Here is a 20,438-nt window from a genome sequence, read left to right as displayed (position 1 = left end):
CCATTTTATAAAAAAATACTTGAGGGACTTCCCTGGCAGTCCAGTGGTTAAGACTCCACGCTCCCAATGCATAGGGCATAAGTTCCATCCCTGGTTGAGGACCTAAGATCCAGCATGCTACATGGTGTGGCCAAAAAATAAAGACTGGAAGAAATTGTTAAAATACTCGATAAAAATGTTGGTTTTTCTGTATGCTTTTGAAAAGTCCTTACAGTTCTTTTTATGGTATAATGTATCTTTAACAAATGTGTAGTGCATCCCCAAACCAGGAGACAAACCTGAAATACATCAAACAGGCCTTGCTGTTCTATAGAAATGGTGACCCCAGCTGGAGTCTGACATTTTGGCTGGCACCACTGCAAGAAACTTCATTTCTACCTCTTACCTTTGTTTCCTTTTCTGACCCTCCCTGCTGGGAATTTTCAGTCCACTTCACACCTTGTCAGCATACCCACAGGTCTGTTACATGAATACACTTTCTTGGTCCTCTGCTTGGTAGACACTAGTGTGAGGAGCCCAGGTCTACTGCCTGTGGCTGCCACCCTTTTACTCAGACCCCACCAGCATGAAGGGTTAGCCAACTGGTCTTTTGTGGCTGAGCAGCTGCCCACAGATGTACTCCGTTACCTACCCTTTGCGAAGTAGCACACTAAAGATTGTAGGATTACGAGAAGGCAAAGCCCTTTTCTGTCCCTACTTCTGTCCTTTGGGTACCAACTCCATTTTGTTGTTCAGTTGCTCAGTTGTGTCCAACCTTGCGACCCCTTGCAACTGGCAGTGCACCAGGCTTCTCTGTCCTTTACTATCTACTGGAGTTTGTTAAAACTCGTATCCATTGAGTCATGATGCCATCCAACCATCTCATCCTCTGTTGCCTGCTTCTGCTGCCCTCTATCTTTCTCAGCATCAGGGTCTTTTCCAGTGAGTTGGCTCTTTGCAACAGGTGGCTAAAGGGTTGTAGCTTCAGCTTCAGCATCAGTCCTTCCAATGAATATTCAAGCAACTTCACTGTACCCACCCGCCCCTGCTCCCCCAAAATCAGAGTAGAAACCTGCCTGCCCAATCTGAGTTAAAACCATACACTTGACTTCCCAGACTGTGCTTAGAATCTTTCCATCGCCCACCTACTCGAATTTAACACCTTCCACTCTTCTCTCCCACCCTCATTCTTGGTGTTTCAAGGTTATGTGCAAAGAGGCCCAGAGTAAGCCTCTAATCCAAACACTGGGTGATGAATTTGATGAGAATAAATTAAAATTGCATGTTTAAATTTATCTTTTGAATTTCAAAGGCAATTTTTTTCCCCCATAGTACAGTTTTTACACTTTTCATTGAAAACATCCATTTTGCTTATTATGAGTTTAAGGAGCTTCAGTGGTTAGCCTGGGAATTAACCACTGTTTGTAACAACATTTCTGTGGGAAAATGTGTTTCAAGTTTCAAACACTTGACTTAAATGTAAACTTTTGGAAAATCCCTCATCCTCCAGTTAGAAAATGTATAAATCATTTAGTTTCCAAAGAGAAACAGATTATCCTCAAGCTCATTAAGTAAAACCCAAATATTTTCATTTTCATTTTGTCTTTCATTTCTACTGAGACAGGTTAACATACACACCAGATTTATATGAGCAGAAGACAAGATAGTTGAAACATCCCATCATGCTTGTGCTTTGTTTTGAAAAGTGCTTAAGCAGAATTATCTTTTCAAATAATTTTTAAATTTTATTTTTTATTAAATTTTAGAAAAATTGCAAAGATAGTACAGAGAGTTCCCATATACTCCACACCATTTCCCTTAATATCTTACATTCAGTTCAATTCAGTAGCTCATTAGACTCTGCGACCCCACGGACTGCAGCACTCCAGGCTTTCCTGTCCATCACCAACTCCTGGAGCTTGCCCAAACTCATGTTCATCGAGTCAGTGATGCTGTCCAACTGTATCGTCCTCTGTCATCCCCTTCTCCTGCCTTCAGTCTTTCCTTGCATCAGGATCTTTTCCAGTGAGTTAGTACTTCGCATCAGGTGGCCAAAGTATTGGAGCTTCAGCCTCAGCCTCAGTCTTTCCAGTGAATATTCAGGACTGATTTCTTTTAGGATTGACTGGTTTGATCGCCTTGGAGTCCAAAGGAAGCCCTAATACCTTACATTAGTGTGGTACATTTGTTACAATTGATGAACCAGTGTTGATACATTAGGTTTCCTTGGTTTATACCTAATATATTTTTCTACTCTAGGATCCTGTATAGGGCAGGATATTACATTTAGTCATCACTTCTCCTTAAGCTTCTCTTGTCTGTAATAGTGTTTCAGATTTCCCTTGTTTTTGTTGACCTTGGCAGTTGTGAGGAGTACTCAACCTGATCAGGGCTCCCCCGGTGGTTCAGTGGTAATGAACCTGCCTTCCAGTGCAGGAGACATGAGTTCGATCCCTGGGTCCGAATGATCCCCTGGAGAAGGAAATGACAACCTACTCTAGTATTCTTGCCTGGGAAAACCAATGGACAGAGGAGCCTGGCAGGCTACAGTCCATGGGGTCACAAACAGTTGGACACGACTTAGTGACTAAACAACAACATATGCATATAAAAACAAAGGGAATGAAAACCAGCAGGGTCAGTGGTTCCCTCTAGTTTTCAAGCTAGAAGATAGAGGCAGGGGAGGAGGAAATGGCAACTCACTCCAGTGTTCTTGCCTGGAGAATCCAGGGATGGCGGAGCCTGGTGGGCTGCCGTCTATGGGGTCACACAGAGTCGGACACGACCGAAGTGACTTAGCAGCAGCAGCAGAAGAGGAACCAAAGTAGATGTAAACTGGTCATGCCTAGTTGTTCAGGTTGGGAAGTAAGTTCATGGTCTTCATTATGTCATTAAGTAAATACATAAATTAAAATTTGTAAAAAAAAAAAAAAAAAGAGAGCTAGATTTAGAACAATGATGAAAGTGTGCCACAAACCAAGGACTGCAATTAAATGATTAATCCAGTATTCAAGTCTGCTTCTGAAGTAACAGCAAGCAAACAAGAAGTAAACATATGATACACAGCATTTTCTAGATAATGTAGGTGGGGCTATTAGGCCAACATCTCAAGAAACTCAATCAGTTCAATGATCTTGCCTTAGGAGGAATGATTCATGCTAACCAAATTCAGTGAAGATGAATATATTCAGTGAAGATGAGTCTATAACTCAAAATATTTATTAATTGACACTGAAAATATAATGGCTAAGTAGTCTCTAGTATTCATTCACCAAATATTTTTTTATTGTTTATTTCCCTTTGGTTGTACTGGGTCCTCACTGCTGCATGCAAGCTTTCTCTAGCGGAGAGCAGGGAGTCCTCTTGCTCTGTGGTGCATGGGCTTCTCATCGCGGTGCCTTTTTGTGGATCATGGGCTGTAAGTGCGCAGGTTCAGCAGTGGTGGCACATGGGCTTAGTTGCTCTTCTAAGCACATGGAATCATCCAGGGCCAGGGATTGAACTTGTGTCCCCTGCATTGGCAGGTGGATTCCTTTCCACTTTGCCACCAGGGACGTCCTCATTCAACAAACGTTTCTTGAATATTAACAAACGCACACTTTGCTAATTACTTGGCATATAGTGGTGAACAATTTTCACAAAGTTTCTAATCTATTGGGGGAGTCAGATAGTTAATAACTAATAACAGACATTAATGGATCAGCCTCTTACACAGGATAGTAGAGTGGAGAATTTATTATCCGTTCTTCAAAACTGAAGAAATTGAGTTAGTTGCATGACCTTGGGCAGGAGATCTTCATAATTCCTTCCTGGCAGGATTTCATCACTGCCGTGGATCAGGAGAGCTGTGTCTCCCATTCATCTTTCAAATAAGTAAGTAGGCAAGCAAGTAAGATGGAGTTTGTTCCTTATGTTTTCCTGTCTCTGTTCCACCAGTGTGTGTTGGGTATGGATGGGGGCTGGGCAGATATATTGGCTTTTGGTTTCTACATGGGTCTGTATTTGGATGTGATGGAGACAACTTTGCACCTATAGTGAATCTGCACTTGGATAAATATTTTTTTAGTCAATTTGATGCTTTATTTGTCCTTATATTGGCAGTAAGTGGCAGGATTTATATTTCACACTGAAAATTGCTGGCTTTCAGCTGGCTGCTGCTGTTGGGATTGTAATGGCTGCAGTGAGCATGTGTGTTCCTGAAAGGGAGATGGAAAAATAGACTATTAGTCTTATAGAAACAGAGCTCCTTTACCAGATAAAGTTCCTTCCCCAGCTAAAAGCCAAATTGAAACCAAATGGTGATTCTCTCACTACCTGGAGAGTTGTTGAAGAGATGAGCCTCCTCAGATGACTTCATCAGGTTGAGCGCTGGTACTTCTCTCTTGTTTATTAACCATGGTTACTATGTTCTTTATGGGGCTTTCCAGGTGGCGCTACTGGTAAAGAACCTGCCTGGAAATGCAAGAGACTTTAAAGGTGTGGGGTGAATCCCTGGGTTGGGTGTGGAGGAGGGCATGGCAACCCACTCCAGTATTCTTGCCTGGAAAATCCCATGGACAGAGGAGCCTGGTGGGGACATGACTGAAGCGACTTAGTGTGCACAGATGTTCTTTGGTTTACTCATGAAATGAAGAAATGACTGAAAAGAAACTGTTGGCCTTCAGTGTCTTCTGTGGTAACCAGGAGTCAGCATTTGAGATTGAACTTCCATGTCAAGCAAGTCCATGGAAAGAAAAGAAATTCTAAATTGGAAATTCCCCATTTTCACTGCATCTTGGTCTTCACGATGATCCTTTAGTAAGCTAGTTACCTGTGGCTTCAAATTCAACGTTGTTCACAAGAGGCTGCACTACTAGAGATTATAAGAACTAAAATAGAAAGGAGGGGAAGAGCCACATGGATATTATGAACACATATAAAATTAGTTGTATATTGACTAATTTTCATTTACTGATATTAAGTGCTTACCCTTTTTTTCCCACTATTTTTTCCTTTGGATATATTGCACAGTCAGTACTCCCTTCCTTCCTGTATGGTTTATCTAAGCTGTTTTGAAGTGCAATTATACTTGGAATAAGAGAGAGAGAGAGAGAAACACTGTGGAAGTTAGGACACATAAAAGATGAGGAGGAAAATGGTGGCACAGTGGTAAACAATCTGCTTGTCAGTGCAGGAGACATGGGTTCAATCCCTGGGCTGGGAAGATCTCCTGAACTAGGAAATGGTAACCCATTCCAGTACTGCCTGGAAAATTCCTTGGGCAAAGAGGCCTGGTGGGTTACAGTCCATGAGGTCACAAAAAGTTCGAGACAACTGAGTGACAGAGTGCACACACACACAGGAAAGTAGTATAGCTGAGTTCAGTGCAGAGAAACATACATATAGGGCACTATCCTGTACAATGGTTTAGATTAGGTTGCAATTAGCATATTGAAAAGCAGAGACATTACTTTGCCAACAAAGGTCCGTCTAGTCAAGGCTATGGTTTTTCCAGTAGTCATGTATGGATGTGAGAGTTGGACTATGAAGACGGCTGAGCACCACAGAATTGATGCTTTTGAACTGTGGTGTTGGAGAAGACTCTTAAGAGTCCTTGGACTGCAAGGAGATCCAACCAGTCTATTCTGAAGGAGATCAACCCTGGGTGTTCATTGGAAGGAATGATGCTAAAGCTGAAACTCCAGTACTCTGGCCACCTCATGCGAAGAGTTGACTCATTGGAAAAGACTCTGATGCTGGGAGGGATTGGGGGCAGGAGGAGAAGGGGACGACCGAGGATGACATGGCTGGATGGCATCACGGACTCGATGGTCATGAGTCTGAGTGAACTCTGGGAGTTGGTGATGGACAGGGAGGCCTGGTGTGCTGCGATTCATGGGGTCACAAAGAGTCGGACATGACTGAGTGACTAAACTGAACTGAACTATTAGTTTTCAAAGTTAAAAAACAACAACAATAACAACAACAAAAAAAAAAACAAGCATTCGTGAGAGACATGGTTAGATAAAAGTAAAACACAAAGTTCCAGATAGGCCTAAATAGTTAAAAGAGATCTGAATTTTGTCCTTGGGTCCTGCCTGATGCACAGAGCAGTAATCATGGGTTACTTGTTCTGACAATAACTAGGGAAAAAATCCTTATTAATGGCTTGCAACATTGTAACCAAAAGCAGAACAAATTATAATTACAATTGTTACATATGTCTTGATTTACAATGCTTAGGAAATACTTAAATATTCATTGGTAATGCATTTAGAAGCTATTTCTCATATTGGGGTGCAGATTACTAATTCTCAGATTAAGTGGTTCTTTCCAAAGTAGATTAGGGGATTGTTTGGGTGGGGGGTACTCAAGACTACCTTCAGTTTTAGTCATTCATTTGGAGTAATCACAGGACTCAGCATATAATCATACCAGCAAACCGGCAAAGTGAAAAGGCACATGGGGCTAAATCTAGAAATGGTTTGCTGCACCTTCAGTTACTTTTTAAGTATATATATATTTTTGAAAGTGTTGCAAGCTTCCAAGATTCCTTCCCCAGTGGAGTCACACAGGATGTGCTTAATCCGTCACCCAACAAGTTGTGTCTAATTGTGTGAAACGTTGCCAACCAGGGAAGCTCATTAGAGACTCAAACCTAGATTTTTTTTTTACTGGGAGCTTATCATATGGGCACCCCTGCCTGGCATGTACCCAAATTTCAAACTCCCAGAAGGAATGCAGAGGGTTGCATAATTATATTGTTTGTAAAAACAGTTGAGACACAGTGAACCGCTCATATCAGTCAATGATGGGAATTCTCCTGGAATCCAAGTTCCCAGATGCCAATGAAGGGCCAACCCTGCCAGCTGTAAGTATAAGCAGTCAGGGGTGCTATGTTAACTCTTTTCTGCACAGGCATAAGTCAACTCTTCTAAAAATTCTAGAGGTAACTTACTAAATAACTTCTTATATATTGCCTAAAGAAATAATCTAACTTTTGTGAGCATTCATTAATATTAGTATTAATTCTCCCAAAATGAATGATGATAGTATAAATTTAGCCATTCATTCTACTATTACTATGCATGCTAAATTGCTTCAGTTGTGTCTGACACTTTGCGACCCTATGGACTGTAGCCCACCAGGATGCTCTGTCCATGGGATTCTCCAGGTAAGAAGACTGGATTAGGTTGCCATGCCCTCCCCTAGGGGATCTTTCCCACCCAGGGATTGAACTCGCATCTCTTAGGTTTCCTGAATTGGCAGGAAACTTCTTTACCGCTAGCATCACCTGGGAAGACCTCGTTCTACTATATTTATCAAGAATTTCAGAATTTAAGTGTTAAGGTTTTCAAATTTGAATAAGAACTTATTTGCCATCATTAAAATGGAATTTTACTATTTTATGTGTTATTTTCCAATTAAAGGTGCCGATTTGACTAGTCCTGTATTTGATAAGGGGGATATTCCTGCCATTGATGTAACCATTTCATAGCACACAGAAATACTGAATATTATGGACTGCATAGCTTGATTAACTTGATCCTGATTTATTCTCTTTTGAATTCCAAGTACCCCAGGAGAAGGTAGCTATTAATCTTCAGCTAGTTACTGTTTCAGCATATGAAGAACGTTTGTTAAAGAAAAGCACTTACATATCTCATTGTGTTTCACATTTCTGTGCCAAGGGAAAGGGCCAAGAAATATTTAAAATGTGCTACTAAAGAACTGTTATTATTAAGGACATAACTGCAGGATATAGGTTGATTTCAGATTCTGACCCATGATGACTAAGCAACGGGTTTGAGGAATTCAGACAGATATTAACATTCTGGCCCATAGGAGTTTACAAAGAAATGGTAGGGCATGTGGGAAACCCTGGAGAAGCAGACTGCCTCCTCCCAACATGTGCAAACCCCTTTACACTGTAGAAGCAGTAACTTAGTTTGGGGGATGAGAAAAGAGGGTATTTTTTATTTCTTGCTAAAAATGCCACTCATAGATGGGTATGAAAAACCCCTTGCTTTTAGTGTAGACATCTAACCATTCATCATTCATATAGTTGGTGTCTCCTCTGGAGCACACATACCAAGAGTCAAGGATACTGAGGAGAATGACATTGGTCATGCCCTTGAGGAGATAAGATTTCCTGTGGCAGTGATTTTGAAATTACAGGGTGAGTAAAAACCAGCTGAGGAGTTTGTTTCTACCCATAAACATTTAGATATTGGAGTGTAAGTGAAAGATTAGCCATTTATTAATAATTGTTGGAGCTGGATGGTATGTATCTTTGGGTTCATTATACCATTGTCCTTTTTATTTGTGTGAAAATTTCCATATAGATTTATATTTTATTTTAAAAATTATATTTAAAATTTTTAAATTTTATAAAATTATATATAATTTATAATTGTATTACATTTTAAAATCATATTTAAAAAATTGTATTTTCTTTTTAAAATTTTATTTAACTTTTTATTTTGTATTGGAGTATAGTTGATTTACAATGTTAGTTTCAGATGTACAGCAAATTGATTCAGTTATGCATATATATATATATATATATATCTCCATCCTTTTTCAGATTCTTTTCCCATGTAGGTTATTACAGAATATTGACTAGAGTTCCCTGTGCTGTACAATAGGTAAGTTGGTTTTTTTTTAATATCCTGATAATTTACCTTGTTTTACTAAAAAATTAAAAAACATTAGCATTTTTAGTCTATAAATATATTTGTTCTTACTTCAAGATGGGAGACCAGGATGTACCATAGAGCAATTTTTATCATACACCTGGCATAAATCATACATACTACTATAATTAAAGTATACTTTCAGCCAGATAATGTGCTTTTTATATTCTGATTAGTGATATATGAATTGGTAAGCAGCTTGCTCCATAATAGGCAGTAAAAGATGCTTGTTTGATGCTAACAAATTTCTAAAAGTAGTTTTACATACAAATCATTTGGAAAAACTAATTTGACTAAAATATTTAAAACATTTTAAAAGAAACTGACCATAAGACTGAGGGATATGTTAAGATGAACAGAATAAATAATCTAAACATTAAAACTCTCCCAAGTCAAGGTATACATTTGAAGACAGGAATCACACTCTAATATATGTGAAATATGAATAAAATTGTAAAATAATGAAATAAAATGATCATCCTTTAAAGTGCCTTATTATAAATTATGTAATCATTAAAACATCAAACAATAAAACTGAATATTGAGTGAATGAATGGCTAAATAAATAAATAGGTGGTTTTTCTTTAGCCTCAGTTTAAGAGTCACACATCTAATTGTCCAGCAGAAATGCGCTTTTGAACTCCATAAAAATTTTCAATTTGAGAGTCTTTTAAAAAATTACCAGGCCCCAAAATACTACATGTACATTCTCCAATATAAATAATTGACTAGAGCTGAATGAAACTACCGCCTTTGTTTACTCAAGATAACTTTTCTCAGCTTTTACCTTTTCTTTGCCTTTGCTGCTGTTTTTCTGCTTTCTCATTGCCTTCTTGCTCAGTGAAAGCTACCATGTGCTTAATTTGCTATTTCTATCAGCACCGCACAGGCTTGTGGCAAACACAGAATTAGCCTAGAAAATAATGGGCTGATTTGATGGGCCAGATGAAAGAAAGGGCAGACAGAAACTCAACAAAGGTCTCAGCTTCCTTGCTTTATAATTCTGGATTCTGCATTTCCTATTTTTGAGTTTCTCTAATGCTAATTTATGTTATTCTTTCACAGCTTCTATACTTTTCTTAATTTCTTTTAGCTTGTTTTGAAATATTAGATTTTACAGTTTCACATTTGGTCAGCATGTCTTTTTGAAGTGTTTTTGTCACGGTTTGTGTTTGTGAAGATTTTATTCGGTGCCTTCTCTTTTTTCTGATGAAAACTCTGCATGAGATTTGTCCAGTTCTTTCCTTTGCTTATTTTGAAAATAAGTTTTTCCTTCTTTTATAAGAGACGAGGTCCAATGAGACAGATTTTCTAGCTTCCCTGTTCCAGGACTTCTTCTATTGTTTTTGCAAAGTAATAAGAAAATAATAGCCTCTTTCAGCGATCTGCCTCTCATTGCCTTTTTTTTTTTTAATAAGGAAGCAATGCATCATTTAACAAGGGAGAATTACTTTAAAACAGGGAGTATCACAATGAGTAGCTGAGAGAAGAGAGGAATTTTAATCAAAGGTACAACTGAGTTTAATGATCCAAAACAGATGACTAGTTCTCCTCTAGAGTTACAGCCATAACTGTAAAAAATGCTGCATGTTCTAAATAACTTTTTCATATACATTAGAGCAAAGTGAAGGAAAAATTTTGTAACTATATAATCCAGAGGTGGTCTCACTCCTTCTTGGAGTGTTTTTAACTTTTCAGACGTCATTTTTTCTTTCTTCCACCTCCTCCCTCCACTTTTGCTTAAAATAAATTTCCTAAGCCACGTACGCCAGTGTTTTCTCTTTCATAATCTCAATACTAGATTATCAGTTACTTGGCAAAGTTTTTCATGAAGCTATATATATTATCTAAGAATTTGTGTTGCATTCTCTGAAATTTTGTTGAGAACTGACTTAAAATTGCCTAGTTTCTAAAAAATACTTTATATACACATTGTTAATTAGTTCAGTTCAGTTCAGTCACTGTGTCTGACTCTTTGTGACCCCATGGATTGCATGCAGCACGCCAGGCTTCCCTGTCCATCACCAACTCCGGGCTTACTCAAACTTATGTCCATCTAGTCGGTGATGCCATCCAACCATCTCATCGTCTCTCGTCCCCTTCCTCCTGTCTTCAATCTTTCTGAGCATTAGGGTCTTTTCCAATGAGTGCGTTCTTCGCGTCAGGTGGCCACAGTATAGGAGTTTCAGCTTCAGTATCAGTCCTTCTAATGAATATTCAAGACTGATTTCCTTTATGATGGACTGGTTGGATCTCCTTGCAGTCGAAGGGACTCACAAGAATCTTCTCCAACACCACAGTTCAAAAGCATCACTTCCTCGGTGCTCAGCTTACTTTATAGTCCAACTCTCACATCCGTACATAACTACTGGAAAAACCATAGCTTTGACTAGACGAGCCTTTGTTGGCAAAGTAATGTCTCTGCTTTGTAATATGCTGTCTAGGTTGGTCATAGCTTTTCTTCCAAGGAGTAAGCGTCTTTTAATTTTATGGTTGCAATCACCATCTGCAGTGATTTTGGAGCCCCCCAAAATAAAGTCTGTCACTGTTTCCATTGTTTCCCCATTATTTGCCATGAAGTGATGGGACCAGGTGCTATGGTCTTGGTTTTCTGAATGTTGAGTTTTAAGCCAACTTTTTCACTCTCCTCTTTCACTTTCATCAAGAGGCTTTTTAGTTCTTTTTCACTTTCTGACATACGGGTGATGTCATCTGTATATCTGAGGTTATTAATATTTCTCCCAGCAATCTTGATTCCAGCTTGTGCTTCATCCAGCCCGGCATTTTGCATGACGTAGTCTGCATATATGTTAAGTAAGCAGGGTGACAATATACAGTCTTGATGTACTCCTTTCCCAATTTGGAACCAGTTTGTTGTTGTTCCATGTCCAGTTCTAACTGTTGCTTCTTGACCTGCATACAGATTTCTCAGGAGGCAGGTCAGGTGGTCTGGTATTCCCATCTCTTGAAGAATTTTCCATAGTTTGTTGTGATCCACACAATCAAAGGCTTTGGCATAGTTAATATAACAGAAATAGATGTTTTTCTGGAACTCTTTTGCTTTTTTGATGATCCCACGGACGTTGACGTTGGCAATTTGATCTCTGGTTCCTCTGCCTTTTCTAAAACCAGCTTGAACATCTGGAAGTTCATGGTTTACATGTTGCTGAAGCCTGGCTTGGAGAATTTTGAGCATTACTTTCCTAGAGTGTGAGATGAGTGCAATTTTGAACATTCTTTGGCATTTCCTTTCTTTGGGATTGGAATGAAAACTGACCTTTTCCAGTCCTGTGGCCACTGCTGAATTTTCCAAATTTGCTGGCATATTGAGGGCAGCACTTTCACAGCATCATCTTTTAGGATTTGAAATAGCTTAGCTGGAATTCCATCACCTTCACTAGCTTTGTTCATAATGATGCTTCCTAAGGCCCACTTGACTTCACATTCCAGGATGTCTGGTTCTAGGTGAGTGATCACACCACTGTGGTTATCTGGATTGTGAAGATCTTTTTTTGCAGTTCTGTGTATTCTTGCCACCTCTTCATAACTATAATTGACATGTAGTTTATGTCTGTTCAACTCTTGTGTTGGACTGTAATATTTTAGCTGTATACAGATTTAGGAGTTCCTCTGACTGTTGTAACAAAACTGCTTATCTTATGACTGTTTTCTCTTTGGGGGACATGTTAGGCTTTCTATGTTATATCCTAATAAAGTTTCCTTGTTGAGGCTGTTTGCTAACATCATACGGATGTAGATTTCAAGCAGCATCTCCTCTCAAAGGGACAAGTCTTTTCCACTGCCAGGTTCCTGGGAGAGTGGAGGGATTGAAGCCCTTAGGACTTAAGCAGGTTAGATGAACAAGGGTGTCAGTGCAAAGATGACTCAAGTTCTGTGCAGAGACTCAGTAGACAATTAAGTAGGCTTCTGTGCCTTCTTACCAGGTTTCCCTGATGGCTCAGCTGCATATTCTGGTTCAATTCCTGGGTCGGGAAGATCTGCTGGAGAAGGGATAGGCTACCCATTCCAGTATTCCTGGGCTTCCCTTGTGGCTTAGCTGGTAAAGAATCTGCCTGCAATGTGGGAGACCTGGTTCTAAACCCTGGGTTGGGAAGATCCCCTGGAGAAGGAGAAGCCTAACCCACTCAAGTATTCTGGCCTGGAGAATTCTGTGGACTGTATAGTCCATGGGTTCGCAAAGAGTTGGACGTAACTGAGCAAATTTCACGTTCACGTTTTTCCCTGCCTTCTTAGATCTTGTGCCCAGTTTGATCCTTTGAAAACTGGCGGGTACCTTGTTGATAGGGTCATATCTGGCTCAGCAGGTCTCAGGATTGTAATGAGCTATTAAAAATGTCCTCCAGTGGAACCATGAGACATTGCCCAGTTTAGGAGGCAGGATGGTCCAAGGTCATGAACTAGCTCTGTGTGTGTGTGTGTGTGTGTGTGTGTGTGTGTGTGTGTGTATGTGTGTGCTCAGGGTCACTCAGTTGTGTCCGAGTCTTTGCCACCCCATGGACTGTAGCCCACCAGGCTCCTCTGTACATGTGATTTTCCAGGTAGGAATACTGGAGTGGGTTGCCATGCCCTCCTCTAGGGGGGATCTTCCTGACCCATGGGTCAAACCTGAGTCTCCTACATTTTAGGCAGATTCTTTACTGTCTGATCCCCAGGGAAGCCCCCAGGGTGCTATCAGTATCCACCAAATCTGATGGAACAGTGACAGGAACAAAGGAGAGAAAAAATACTGAAGACTGTGGCCAAGAATTTCAAGTGAGGGAGGAGCAAGGAAGGATGCCAGGTAATGGTGAGTTCACCTGATGGGGCCCTGAGGCTCTGTACTGGGAGCATGCACTGGGTAACCCCTTTCACCAGCCACCATGCACACTGCAGAGGCTGGCACCTGCTTAAAGGGGCTTCTCTCTGAAGCATCCTTTCAGAATACTATTCAGAAGCCTTTTTCATTCTTCTCAGTCCTTCCAATCTGCCACCCTCAGATTTTATCTCTCAGATGATTCATCGTTAATTTCACAGATAAAAATAGAAACCATCTAATAGAACTTTCTCAAATTCTTGACCTCACATCTACCAAATGACGAGCGACTACAACTGTGTCCTCCTTTTCTGCCTTTTTGATGGAAGAGATCTCATGCCCCATGTCTACAAATAATTCCTTCACTTGGTTACTGTCTTAAATACCTCCCTACTTATAAAGGAATTCACTCATTTATTTAACAGATACCTACCAAGCATCTACTTTGTAACAGATACTTTGTTCCATTTTTTGAGTAACTGTTTTCTCTTCTGTATATTCAGCTTCTCTCACTCCATTTGCTTTTTCCCAGTAGTATTTAACTGTGCTCAATAGTCTCAGTCAAATAGTTGATTTTTTTTAGCTAAAAATCAACTAAACTGAACCAAATTGAAAATCATCTCCTGTCTCCCTATCCCTTTCTTCAGCTACTAGCCTTTTTTCTTCTCTGCACAGCCAAGCAACCTCTAAAATTTTGTCTATACTTAGCATTTTAATGTCTGCATCTCTCATTCATTCTCCTGCTCTTACTAAAAGTACATTTTCTATAGTCACCAATAACATGGCATTTGGCTAAATATGGAGCGGAACCATTCAGTCTTCACCTTATTTGATCTGTATGCACCTTTTAAAAATATGGACCACTTCTTTTTTTCCTGGGTTTCCATGGGAAACCACATTCTTCCTATGTCTCTGGTTCATCCTTCTCAGCCTTTTTGCATGCTACATTTTGGTCTGTATTTCCCTTAAACGTTGATGTTCTTCAGGGTTTCCTACACATCTTTCCTTCTCATTGTCAGCCCTCTGTGTTTGATGTCATCAGCTCTTCAGACTGAAATTATCAACCACATCATGTAAGAAAAATGCTTTGACATGTGTTTAGACATGAAGTTGTTGGGATCACAAAGCCTGTTTTGTGTAAATAGGTCTATAAGGAGAAAGCCAAAATAAATGTTTTAATGAATCCCAATTAGCAATCTATTTCATGCCAATTAAATACCAATGAAGTGACAGAGCAGTTATTAGGTTTATTGTTAGTATCTTAAGATTTATTGTTAGTATCTTAGGCGTCACAATGCTGAGTATATATTACAAAGTAGGTGTGTAGAGTCAGTTCTTACAACAAATATTCTAACAGATACAATTTCATGCAATACTGATGTAATTGATAAAGGTATGAAATATGAAAAATAAACTGTAGTATCTATTGTTTTGAGTTAATGTTACATTCTGAAGAAGAAGATGACGATGGTAATCCTTTTGTAATTAAAAATAGCATATCACAAAAAGTTTCTTTTTGTCCTGAGCAAACTGCCCAGTGATTCATATTTATGATACAGAACCTGCATATATAAATTGGACATGGCCTTCTCCCCACTTGGCTAGTGCTACATACCCTAGCATTTTTGATATTTGAATTATAACCGCTTGCCTTCTGCCTTGGAAAATTGTCCTCTGTGAGGATTGTATCACTTGTGCCCCTTTGGCTTGTCCAGTGGCATCTATACCAGCAGGAGATGTCATACAAGAGGACAGCAAGATCAGGGCGTTTCTTCTCTGCCCACTCCCTTCTCTATGCTGTATCTTTGGCAGTAGCTGCTCTCCCCACTCCCAGTAAGTCCCCTACATGTGAACCTTCAAGTTGTGAAATTTCAAAGACTCAAACACGCTCCAGTACTTTGGCTACCTCATGCGAAGAGTTGACTCATTAGGAAAGACTCTGATGCTGGGAGGGATTAGGGGCAGGAGGAGAAGGGGACGACCGAGGATGAGATGGCTGGATGGCATCTCAGACTCGATGGACATGAGTCTGAGTGAACTCCGGGAGATGGTGATGAGCAGGGAGGCCTGGCGTGCTGCGATTCATGGGGTCGCAAAGAGGCGGACACGACTGAGTAACTGAACTGAACTGAACTGAACTGAAACATGCATTTACATGTCCAATGCCATGCCAAAGGTGAGTGACATTGCAGCTCGCCCGCCATCTCCTGTTGCTGATGGTCTCAGCTCTGCCGTCTCCCAGTCAGTAACTTCTCTCCAGTCAGTAACTCTTCTTGTCGGTTCACCCAGTGCCTGTCCCTGTATACCAGCTGTTGCACTGTTGTTGTTTAGTTGCTAAGTCTTGTCTGACTCTCTTATGATCCTATGGACTACAGCCCACCAGGTTCCTCTGTCCATGGGATTTCCCAGATAAGAATATAGGACTGGGTTGCCAACTGTACTTCTCAAGGTATTGTATTATAAGATTAAATTTTTAAAAAAAAATTTTTTGCTTGCTTTTTTAATGCATTATTTGTGTGAAAAATATTATAAACCCATTACAGTACAGTACTATATAGCTGATAGTGTTAGTTGGGTACCTAGGCTAACTGTGCTTGACTTATGAACAAATTAGACTTATGAGCCTGCCCTTGGAGTGGAACTCATTTGTGTGTAGATTTACTGTATAGGTTCTGCTGGGCAGTGTTCCCTTTAAGTTCCATTAACACCATTTGCTGCTGCTGCTGCTGCTAAGTCACTTCAGTCGTGTCCGACTCTGTGTGACCCCGTAGATGGCAGCCCACCAGGCACCCCCATCCCTGGGATTCTCTAGGCAAAAACACTGGAGTGGGTTGCCATTTCCTTCTCCAATGCATGAAAGTGAAAAGTGAAGGTGAAGTCGCTCAGTCATGTCTGACTCTTAGCGACCGCATGGACTGCAGCCTACCAGGCTCCTTGGTCCGTGGGATTTTCCAGGCAAGAGTACTGGAGTGGGGTGCCATTGCCTTCTCTAACGCCATTTGCTACTCTTGAGTTTTTAGTCATAGGTGGGATATGGGTTCCCCACTGCTGTAAGTCTCTTAGGGCCTCAGTATTCCCTTCTCAGTTTTACCCACACCTTGTTACTCCTTTCACTAAAATCTTGTTTGAATCCGTCAAGGGTGAATTTTTTTCTTTCTAGGACCTGACTGATAGGATAGTGTTGTAAAAGTAGCCCAGTGCTCTGTGTCCTCAAAAGGACTTGTGTCAGCGATTTTCTGCTTCTGTTAAAGATTCTCACTGAATAACATTCGTGATGTGGGGGTTCCAAGATTTAACCTATATTTCAACCACAGCTGAAAGCATGGATTTGTGATTTGTTACTTCATATGTGCTGATGATTCTCAAATTTATCTCTATCCCAGATCTGTCTCCTAAATTTCAGAACCAGATGTTCGACTCCTCTGATTTCTCTGTTCTGATAACCCACAGACATTTAAAATTCTAAATGCCCAATTGCAGTTCATCTCTCCGTATGCCCTTTAAGCAACTTTCTCAGCCTGTTTCTGTATGCATAAAGTTAGGAACCCAGAAACTTCTTTATGATCTGACTAGTCATGGTTCCTGTTAGCCCAGGTTGGCAGTACTTTTGCTAGTACAGCTCCCTTAAGAATATTGGGAGTTTCCTATATACCAGATGAAAATCCACTCCATGCTCTAGAAGCCAAAGCCACACTTGTTTTCAAGACAGTCTTCTGTATTTTAGACTAATTTACTTTGGGATCAGGCTTTTGTGGACCTACATCTTTAAGCTTTTGAGAAGCCATTTTATTCAGCCCAAGAAAGCACCAATTTAGATTGCTTAGAAGTCTTATGGCACCTCACTCCAGTACTCTTGCCTGGAAAATCCCATGGATGGAGGAGCCTGGTAGGCTGCAGTCCATGCTAAGGGTCGGACATGACTGAGCAACTTCCCTTTCACTTTTCACCTTCATGCATTGGAGAAGGAAATGGCAATCCACTGCAGTGTTCTTGCCTGGAGAATCCCAGGGACGGACACGACTGAAATGACTTAGCAGCAGCAGAAGTCTTACAAAAGTGTCTTATAACTTTGATTTTATCCTTAGGTCATGTTTTAATTTGAAAATCTTTTATTTGCTCGAGAAGCTGAAAATAAGAGTTTATACTGTTGACTAATTCTAACCTCCCCCCCAACAATCTATTTAAATTCTGCTTACAAAGTGGTCAGTTGTTTTCCGAGCCTATGTCTTTCTTGAAGCTCCTTCTACTTCTGCTAGTATGAACACTCTGTTTTCCTCTTTGAAACCTCTGCTCAAATCCAGAAGTCCACCATGTTATTGGGTGGACTATCTTTCAAGTTATTGCCAGCGATACTTTTAGCATTACATAACAGGTCACTGGTTTTTAAGCTTCTGTAGCAGTTTCTTCCTTTTTTGGCCCCTAGTCTCCTGAAATTGTTTTCTTGCTATTATACCTGCCTCCATTAACAGTTTCCTTCCCATCTGCCTCATGGCCCTAGAATCAATGTCACATGTTTTAGAGTTTCCTTATGGCATGATCTCAACTCTGTATACTGGGTAATGTTGTAGTTGCTTTTCCTTTGCCTGCCTTCCTCATGTGAAGATGGCAACTATGTTTCCAGTGCCTGGACCATAGTAAGTTTTCCATAAATATTACTTAATAAGTAAATAAAGTATTCTTAATTGTTAAAGGCCTTTTAAAGGCATCTTTGCTGCTGCTGCTGCTGCTGCTGCTGCTAAGTCGCTTCAGTCGTGTCCGACTCTGTGTGACCCCATACCCGGCAGCCCACCAGGCTCCGCAGTCCCTGGGATTCTCCAGGCAAGAACACTGGAGTGGGTTGCCATTTCCTTCCCCAATGCATGAGAGTGAAAAGTGAAAGTGAAGTCACTCAGTCGTGTCTGACTCTTAGCGACCCCATGGACTGTAGCCCACCAGGCTCCTCCGTCCATGGGGTTTTCCAGGCAAGCGTACTGGAGTGGGGTGACAAATCTCAATTACCCTATTGTTCAGTCGCTAAATCGGGTCTGACTCTTTGCGACCCCATGGACTGCAGCATGCTAGGCTTCCCTGTCCTTCATATCAGTTCAGCTAGTTTCTTTTCTTTTTTTTTTTTTAAGATTTATTTAATTGTCTAATTTATTTTTGGCCGTGCTGGATCTTTGTTGCTGTGCGAGGACTTTCTCTAGTTGCAGTGAGTGGGGGCTGCTCTTCCTTGCGGTGTGTGGGCTTCTCATTGTGGTGGCTTCTCTAGTTGTGGGGCACGGGCTCTAGACTGAGGGTTCAGTAGCTGTGGGGCACGGATTTAGTAGCTCCACAGTGTGTGGGGTCTTCCTGAACCAGGGATCCAACCCACGTCCTCTGCATGGGCAGGCAGAATCCTAACCTCTAGACCATCAGGGAAGCCCTCTTGTTCAGTGAGCGTCTTCTTAACTGTTTTCTCTAGTATAGTATCTGAGTACCACCTGTTCAAATATGAGTAATGGCCCTTGTTTGAACCAAAATTCTCCTACTTACAAAGCATGACCCTAAAAAAAAAAAAAAAAAAAATCAATGTTTGTATGACTCAGTTTTCTTATTTGTAAAGTAAGGTTAATAATGGTTATCTCATATGATTTTTGTGAGGAACCTGGGTGCAGAATTGAATATTCAACAGATGATGGCTATTATTATTACTTCATTTTTAGATCCATGCAATAAACTTGTAACAATGGCTGTTTCCAGAAAGAAATGGGTATCTGGGGAAGGGAGTGGAAGGGAGACTTACATTTTGGTGTATTTATCTTTTTATACTTTCAAACTCTCTACCGTCCTTATACGTTACCAATTCAAAATAAAGATTGATTTTAAAACTATTACACGTATATTTGTTCATTTTAATCTCTATGTTAGTGGCTTTAGTGATGCATTTTAAAATCAGCAAGGAAAATGTGGAATAATTTCCCATGATAGATTTAAAATAGATTTATTTTTAAGCTTTTTAGGGACCATTAGAAATACTAATGGGCTTCCCTGGTGGCTCAGATGGTAAAGCGTCTGCTTGCCATGCGGGAGACCTGGGTTCGATCCCTGAGTTGGGAAGATCCCCCGGAGAAGGATATGGCAACCCACTCCAGTACTCTTGCCTGGAAAATTCCATGGACAGAGGAGCCTCGCAGGCTACAGTCCATGGGGTCGCAAAGAGTCGGACACAACTGAGAAACTTCATTTTCACTTTCACTTTCAGAAATAACTAATTAAACAGGAAGCATTTTTACAGGGGACAATTTTATTGCAGCATCAATACTGCAGCATCAATAACATCCATGTAAATCCATGTAATTCTGAAGGACATAAATGTGAAATTTCACTCAATAATAAAAGAGTACATAGTGCAGGAAGTGATTAATCTCTCCATACTAATGTCCTCATTCAAATAGTATTTCGTAACTTGTGCTTGACTTCATATGTTTGGCTGGTGTGGAGCTGTCTGGTCTGAAAATGTGCATTAAAACAAATGCACATTTGTTTTTTTAACAAAAAAACATTTGTTCATTTTAACCCTATGTTTCTTTCTTTTCATCCCTCAAATGGTTTTTATGATAACAGAGTTTTTCAGACCACTTGAGGCACTTCTGAATTATGCAGTAAGACAAAAAATGAGTATTGTAAAATTATCCCAGCCTTACCATAGAAGAAAAAACTGTTTACTCTGCAGAAAATTTTAACTTCTGAAACTGATTCTGTTCTTTGGCATTCAAGAGAGCTCTAAACATGTTCCTTCACCAGACTTCATTAATTACCTTCTGTGTGCCAAGCATTGTGCATTTGATTAGCAATCTTTTGCTATGCATTATGTTCATTTGCTACAACATTATTCTCATTACTCACTTATTTGAGGCCTCAATTATCTATTAAAAATGTTGCTTTTATAATTCTTGCCATCCATTTATCTATCAAGAGCATTAAGAAGTAGCACTGGTATTTGGGGTGTA

This window comes from Oryx dammah, unplaced genomic scaffold (assembly GCF_014754425.2).
Source record: "Oryx dammah isolate SB20612 unplaced genomic scaffold, SCBI_Odam_1.1 HiC_scaffold_24, whole genome shotgun sequence".
NCBI lineage: Eukaryota > Metazoa > Chordata > Mammalia > Artiodactyla > Bovidae > Oryx > Oryx dammah.
This window is presented reverse-complemented; position numbering follows the sequence as displayed.